The sequence below is a fragment of the Benincasa hispida genome, chromosome 9 (genome assembly GCF_027475165.1).
Source record: "Benincasa hispida cultivar pf3 chromosome 9, pf3_genome.v1.1, whole genome shotgun sequence".
NCBI classification, from domain to species: Eukaryota; Viridiplantae; Streptophyta; class Magnoliopsida; order Cucurbitales; family Cucurbitaceae; genus Benincasa; species Benincasa hispida.
In genome coordinates, this window is record NC_143486.1 from 42,223,437 (window position 1) to 42,231,950 (window position 8,514).

Genomic DNA, 8,514 nt, shown 5'->3' on the forward strand with positions numbered 1-8,514 from the left:
ATGCCTCTCTGTTTCTCTCAAAACGATACCAGTCTAATGCGATGCCGTCGAAATTATCAATCGGCACCGTAATCTTCTCAGGTTCAGTCAATTTGAGATCTTGAAAATAGTGGTCTGCTCTATATATCCACACGTCTGGATTGTTTCCACCAATCACCAGCATTTCGACTTTCTTGAAATCATTCCGGTCACACATCGCTTCTTCATCGACGGTTTTCACCGTACTATTTGCTTCACACACATTATGGGTATGCGATCTTGCTACCTCTTCCGTTACCTTTTTCTTTCTCTTGACCATTTCCTCACATAAGAAACAAACATTTCTTGATGTTTTTCTGCCTGCAATTTCATTCTCTCAATGCTCTTCGCTATCGACGCTAATTTCTCCTTTATGGTTGACGCCCTCTGTATTTCGACCCGGTATTCAAAGATTTCTTGTTCCAGTAACTCCAATTTCTCTTCAAATATTTCTTATTCATACTTGCCTAGGTGATTGCTCTGATACCAATTTGTTAGGACACTGATTCTTGAAATCTTTACTATCGTAACGTGTTGATACAATCTTCTGGAGAAACAATTGAACGATGAAAAAATTCTTTATTAGATGATAGGAATAAAAAAAGATTAGCCGGTCTCTTACATTGATCACCCGATCGCTTACTAAAGGCTAAATGATCATTTATAATCTATTACACGATCGTCAAGTTTTACTAAACGATCGCTTACTAAATCCTCCGCGATCGTTCATAAACTTCTACACGATCGCTTAACTATTACTATTACACGATCGCCTCTCAATTACTATATGATTGCCTACCTTTACTATACGATCATCTACCAAATACTACTCGATCGCTAAGCTTTACTACACGATCGCCTAGTGGACGTAGATGATGAGCGGCACGCTGCAATGGCTTCTCCAAGACAACATCTTTCAAACTCCCACTCTCGAGAGCTCTCCTTCTTCACTACGGAATATTCAAACTTCCCTCATTCTCTTCCCATTTACTTCTCCTTTTAAACCTCCATTTCTCCCAATGCAATTGGAAGACATTCTTAACTAACTCAACCGCCATTCCTCTATTCTTCCTTTCTTGATATTGCCACGTAATTGGGATCCTATCAGTCTACCCCCACTCTTTGTGTAAAACCTTTTACTTTGAGTCTGACTTTATAGGTTTGCACCTTACCAGTTTGGTCTTGCTTTCTCTTATAGATCCACTTGCAACCAATAGGTTTTACCCCATTTGGTTGATCTACGAGCTCCCAGACAGAATTGAAGTGCATCGACTAGTTCCATGACTTTTATCCATTGATCTCTATCTACATCTTCCATTACATGTTTAAAGGTTAATGGACCCTCTAAGCCATTATCAGGTATGATGACTTGAGTTTCTATTAAATCCATATAGCGAGTTGTTGAATAACCCTCCCACTACGTCGAGGCATTCTCATTAAATGAGAAGGATGTGATGGATCAGAAGGACCAGCTTGATCAACAAATTTTGTTGATGTATCTGTAGATTCTCTGGACATTTCATCTAATACTAATTTACTGTGAGGTTGATGATTTCTTATATGATCTTCCTCCAAGAATATAACATTTTTCAATACAACTACTTTATCTTCTCGAGGATCATTAAATAGACCACCTTTTGTTTCTTTAGGGTATCCTACAAATAGGCATACTTTTGAATGTCGTTCCAATTTCGTAGGATTTTGTACCAACACGTGTGCTGGACATCCCCAAATTTTAAAGTGATGTAAACTACCTTTACGTCCTCTCTATAACTCATGCGGTGTTTCTGAAACACTTTTTGAGGGAACCATGTTCAAAATATACATGGTCGTTTGCACTGCATACCCCCAAAAGGACTAAGGTAACTGGGCATAACTCATCATTGAACGAACCATGTCTAACAAGGTTCGATTACTCCTTTCTGCTACACCATTCTGTTGTGGTGTACCAGGTGCTGTGAGTTGAGATTAAACATGTTCTTCTAAATAGTTCTGGAATTGTAAATCCATATACTCACCCCCCTGATCTGATCGAAGTGTTCTAATCCTTTTACCTAATAGGTTCTCAACCTCAATCTTATACTCTTTGACCTTTTTAAGAGTCTCAGACTTATGATACATTAGGTAAACATGGCCATATCTAGAATGATCATTAATAAAATTGACGTAATATTCAGATCCTCCCTGAGCTTTAACATTCTTTGAACCATAAAGATCTAAATGTATAAGTTCTAGAGGTTCTTTGGCTCTAAGACCTTTTCCTGAAAAGATCTTTAAGTCATTTTTCTCTTAAGACATGATTCACATAAAGGTAAAGATCTGTCTTCTAACTGATTTAGATACCCTTTCTTTACCAATCTCTCAATCTTGTTAATATTTATGTGACCAAGTCTTAAGTGCCAAAGATAGGCGTTAGGAGAAATCTTTCTTTTCTTATTTTTTTCTGTTGCTTTAAACATCTCTATATTTAAAATACTTTTTGTCTCAGTTGTTTTTAACACATACAAGTGATTTTCAAGTTTAGCAGAACATGCCCGAACACTTCTTGAACTAATGAACATTTCATTTACATCAAAAGTGATTTTATACATATGTTTCAATAAACAAGATATAGAGATTAAGTTCCTCTTTATTTTAGGTACAAAATATACATTTTGTAGTAAAATGTAAGAACCTCCAAAACCTAACTTGATATCTCTCATTGCTTCTGCTGAAATGGCTTCACCTGTTCCCACCTTGAAAGTCATTTTGTTTTTTGATAGCTGCTTCTTGGAACTAGTTTCCTGAATGAAAGTTCAAATATGATTGGTGGTGTCTGAAACCAGTATCCAGGTCAAATGAGAACTTTACACTAAACATGATTCAATTATAAGTAAATGGGATTTACCTTGATTTGCCTTCTCAGCTTTCTCCTCTACAAGATACTTGGGGCAATTGTGTTTCCAATGCCCATTGACATTACATGGACACATTTTCCTTTTGTAGCTTTCGTCTTGCTTTTAGTAGCAAGAGTATTTTTCCTCCTTTTTTCCTTTTTCTTCATCTAGATACTCTTATCATTTGAAGGTCCAGACATCTTTTCAGAGGGTTTTGAACTAGATGTTGAACCCTTTTGAAATATCCTTTGGGAAACAACATTTGCTTCTCCTTCTTTATTTTTCATTAAGGATTGATAAATCTGGAGTTCATTCAGGAGAGTTGTTAAGTTGTAATCAATCTTATTCATTACAACGTTTGTACAAAAAAGTTAAAAACTCTTCGGAAGAGATTCAATTATCATACTAACTTGACTCCTCTTGTCTATAACAACACCGTTTGCTTCTGCTATATTGAAGCATACCATCATATCCAGGACGTGTTCTCTAAAACGTCTCCTCCTTCATACGCGAATTGTAAATGTATTTTATAGTATCATATTGTGTCGATGAGGACAACTGTCCAAACATCCCTTGTAACGACTCTATGATCTCTCTAGCAGTGACCATGGTTTTCATGCTTTTTGGTAAGCACATCAGATATACTTGCTAAAATGAAGGCCCTAGCTTTTTTGTTAGTGCTGACCCATCTATCATAGGCTTCCCAAACATTTCGGGTTGCATTAGAATTAGGAAGAGGAGGACGTTCCTCCATTAAAATGATTCTTAGGTCATCAACAACTAGTATCGTGTTTATGTTTGACTTCTAATTTGAATAACAGTCTCCATTGTACTTATCGGAGGCTAAGAGTTGAATATCGAGTTCGACATGTTGAAACAAAAACAAATTATATGATAAAATTGCATCTAAATCCAATTTTAGCAAAAGTAATAAACTACCCATATATTTATTTATTTGCAACGATACTTTAGTAAGTCAGAATAAATGCTATTGAGGGGCAGTCAAATATTCTTTCACTAGAGCAAAACATTATTGACTAAATATTATATCCAGGATAACTCTTATTCCTATAGTCATTTAGTTACCATTTTCAGCCAAGAACTTACTAACACTCAGTAACTCTTGTAAGTGTGACCCTCCATTTTCAGATTTCATAGAACCATATGAATATGCCCCCAAATTGGAAGACAATGTTCAAGACAAAACTAAGAAACTCTATTCCTTTCTGAAGTTTAAGTTGTTAGGAATCCTATGTTACAACCCTCTGAGGGGATCATCGTGAAAACGAGTAGCTAGTGCCACCTAAAAATGATAGCAAGCGCAATATAAGAATCTCACGATTCAAACTAATGGAAGAGACCGTAGGATATGCTAACACATTTCCTGCACCCATTTACTATGAACTACTTCCCCTATTCACCTGTTATTGACCCATGCAAACACATCCGAATGGAGCAGTCATGGTAAAAGCGACATGAAGCCGAGCATGGATCTCACAGTGTGAACTCTTAGGGACATAAGAAAAACCATATATCGTATATATTATTAAACTCCCAGTGAAGTATTTTAATTGTTTGGGTATCTCTTGTACTTAGGTATATTTCGACTAAAAAACACCCTAAGTCTATGTGGTTTATCCAAGTATAATATTTATATTTGGATTTAACCTACAATGTCTAAGTGATAAAACCATTTTATTACCTCACATTGCTCATGCATGCTCATAAAATCGGTTAACAATGCTCAGCATTTTGGCTATAATCCTTAGGTAGTAAGTGTGACATAAACCGTCAACTTAAGTACCTCTAGCCTTAGACATGATTATAGACCAATTGAGTTTGTAACCGTGTTTTATAAGATAATGACCTATTTTAACTATTAAAACAAGTTGTTATTAAACCTAAGTGAGCATGTATCTTATCTTTGTTATAGATTTTAAATGTCTAATTCATTTTATAGCTCTTATAAAACTATAGACATGCTATAACATACATTTAAGCATTCCATACTTTAATATAACAATTATATTAAACTTGTGAAACCCTAATCATGCATACTATATATTATAACTAATTTATAACATATATTAATGCATGAAACATGCTTTTCTATGATGGGATTTTAAATCTACATGACATACACTATGCACATACATGTTTAAATTTAAAGATAACATACATCACATGCATAAATATTTAAACAACACCACTAGAAGTTTTCCACAACACCACTATTATCATAGTATAGAGTGATTGACATTGACATATTTGGAGCTACTTTCAAGTCTATAAAAAACTTCTTGAGCCAGACAACTTCTTTAGCAATTTCATAAGCAACCACATATTCTGCCTCCATGGTAGATTCAACAATATAACCTTGCTTGATGCTACGTCATACTACAACTCCTCTGTTAAAAGTGAATACTGATCTTGATGTGGATTTTCTAAAATCCTTATTAATTTGAAAATTATAGTAAGTGTATCATGTAAGGATCAAATCCTTAACTCCATACACAAGCATATAGTCCCTCATTCTCCTAAGATACTTAAGGATTGTCTTAACCGCAATCGAGCGATCAAATCCAAGATTGGATTGATATCTACTGATCATTCCAACTACACAACATGACATACATGAGGCTACCTAGTACATATGCATAAGGAATCCATCTCATCTCCTCAATTTCTTGAGGTGTTTTAGGACACTAGTCCTTAGACAAGATTATTCCATGCCTGAAAGGTAGTAAACCCTTCTTGGAATTCTGCATCGAATACCTGAAAAGCATTTTTCGATATACGATGCCTAAGACAAGGCCAACATTTTGTTCTTACGATCCCTAATAATCTGAATGCCCATAACAAACTGAGTTTCAACCTAATCTTTCATTTGAAATTGAGCAGCCAACCATTTTTTAACATCAGTCAATAAGTCTACATCATTCTTAATTAATGAGTAGGATATCATCCACATATAATACTAAGAAAGCTACTAAATTACTAATGATTTTCTTGTATACACAAGGTTCATCAATATTCTGATCAAAGCCATAAGATTTGATCGCGGTATCAAATCTCATAATCCAAGAACGATATGCTTGCTTCAATCCATAAATGGATCGATTAAGATTGCAAACTTTTTGCTCTTGACCTTGGGCAATGAATTCTTCTTGTTGTTTCATGTAGATATTCTCATCAAGATTACAATTCAAAAAGGCATTCTTGACGTCCATTTTCCATATTTCATAGTCATAATATGCAGCAATGAACAAGAAATATAGATAAACTTTAACATGACAACATGTGTGAAAGTGTCATCATAATCCATTCCCTCGACCTAGGTATAACCCTTTACCATCATTCTAGCCTTAGAGGTTTTCATCTTTCCATCTAAACCTCTCTTCCTCTTGTAGATTCATTTACAACTTATATGCTTAGTCCCATCAGGTTGATCTACAAGATCCCAAACCGTATTGAAGTACATGGACTTGATCTCAAGATTCGTGGCTTTAATCCATTCATCTTTGTCTGCATCACCCATTGCCTAGTAATAGGCCAATGGATCCTCAATGTCATCATCTGATATGACGATTTGAGTTTCTGTTAAACCTAAACAACGAGTAGGTTTGGTAATAACCCTACCACTATGTCGAGGCTCCCTTAACTCTTGAGAAGGATGTGCTTGACTAGATGAAGCTACATCAACACCCCTCCAAGAAAGTAGCATTTGTCGATACAAAAACTTTATTCACTTTTGGATCATAAAAGAGACCACCTTTCGTTTCTTATGAGTAGCCTACAAATAGGCATAATTTTGAACATGGTTCCAATTTCTTTGGGTTAGCCACTAGCACATGGGTCGAACACTCCTAAATCCTGAGATATCATAAACTACTTTTACGACCTCTCCATAACTCAAAAAGTGTTTCAAAAAAACTTTTTTATGGAACTTGGTTCAAAAGATAGGCTGCAGTCTCAACTGCTTAACCCAAACGAGTTAGGTAGAGACGTATAACTTATCATCAACCGAACCATGTCTAACAGGGTTCTATTTCTCCTTTCTGATACACCATTTTGTTGTAGTGGACCAGGTGCTGAGAATTGAGATGTGATTTCATGTTCTATCAAATAGTTTTAGAATCCCATTTCTATATACTCTCCACCTCGATCAGATCGAAATGTTTTTATCTCTTTACCCAATAAATTCTCAACTTCAACCTTGTACTCCTTGAACTTTTCAATTATATCAGACTTATGTTGCAATAGGTAAACATACCCAAATCTAGAATAATCATCTTTAAAAGTAATGAATTATTCATATCCTTCTCTTTCCTTAATATTTATTGAACCACAAAGGACTGAATGTAAAAGTTCTAAGGGCTCTTTGGCTCTATAATATTTTCTAGTAAAAGGTCATCTTGTCATTTTTCTTTCCAGACAAGATTCATAAACATGTAAATAATTTTCTTCTAACTCTTTAAGAAGCCCATTCTTGACCAATCTCTCAATCTTATTGAGATTGATGTGACCCAATCTTAAATGCCAAAGATGTGCATTTTATTTTGGAGAAATTATTAGTCTTTTATTTTGTGTTGTTGCAATGTTGAACATTTCAACATTATGGAGTGATTTTGATGCTAACAACCTTAGCATATGTAAGTTACTTTCGTTTATTGTGGAAGAAATATCAATACCATTTTTTGAAATAAATGCTTTATCACGAATAAACGATATATTATAAAATTGTTCTAATAAACCAGATATAAAAATTAGATTCCTCTTAAAAGGAGGAATAAAATATACTTTGTCCTACAAAATAAAGTTAGAATTGAAAAATAACTTTAAACGGCCAACTTCAACCACCAAGACGACTTGCCTTATCCCAACCCCCAGAGTCATGTCTTCAACCTCTATCTACTGCCAAGAACTAGTTTCCTGTAAAGAGAAGCAAACGTAGTTAGTGGCTCCTAAATCGAGTATCCAAGTAAAATCATCATTTTTCACTAAACAAGTTTTTAAAACTAGTAATCATATTTACCTTCTTTTACCTTCTTTTTCCTTCTTCTTCTTGACCAAGTACTTTAGGCAGTTTCTCTTCTTGCCCATCCTAGTTGCAATAAAAACAGTTTCCCTTCGCAACCTTGGCCTTCTTGCCCTTTTGGGCAGCAACAGTAGAGGTAGCTTTATTCCTCTTTCTACCTTTCTTCTTCTTTCATTTCTTTGTACCAAAGGAAGAAAGTACAGACTTTGTTCTAGAGGTCGAACTTTTGTGGAACTTTTTATTGGAGAAGGAAACATTTGCCTCCCCTTTCATTCCTTTCACTTTCATTAATGATTCGTAAGTTTGTAGCTCATTTATAAGGGTGGTAAGGCTGTAGTCAGTTTTTTCATAACAACATTACTACGAAATTAAAGAGAACTCTCAGGTAGAATTTCCAGAATAAAGCTTACCTTGCTGGATTCGTTTATGATAGGCCCATTAATTTCTACCATGTTGAAGTGGACCATTATGTTAAGGACATACTCCCTAACAGATGATCTCTCGTTCATCCTAGTATTAAAGATGAACTTGAGTGCATCATGTTTGAGATGTGTGACCTTTGGGTTCATGTTTACGACTGAT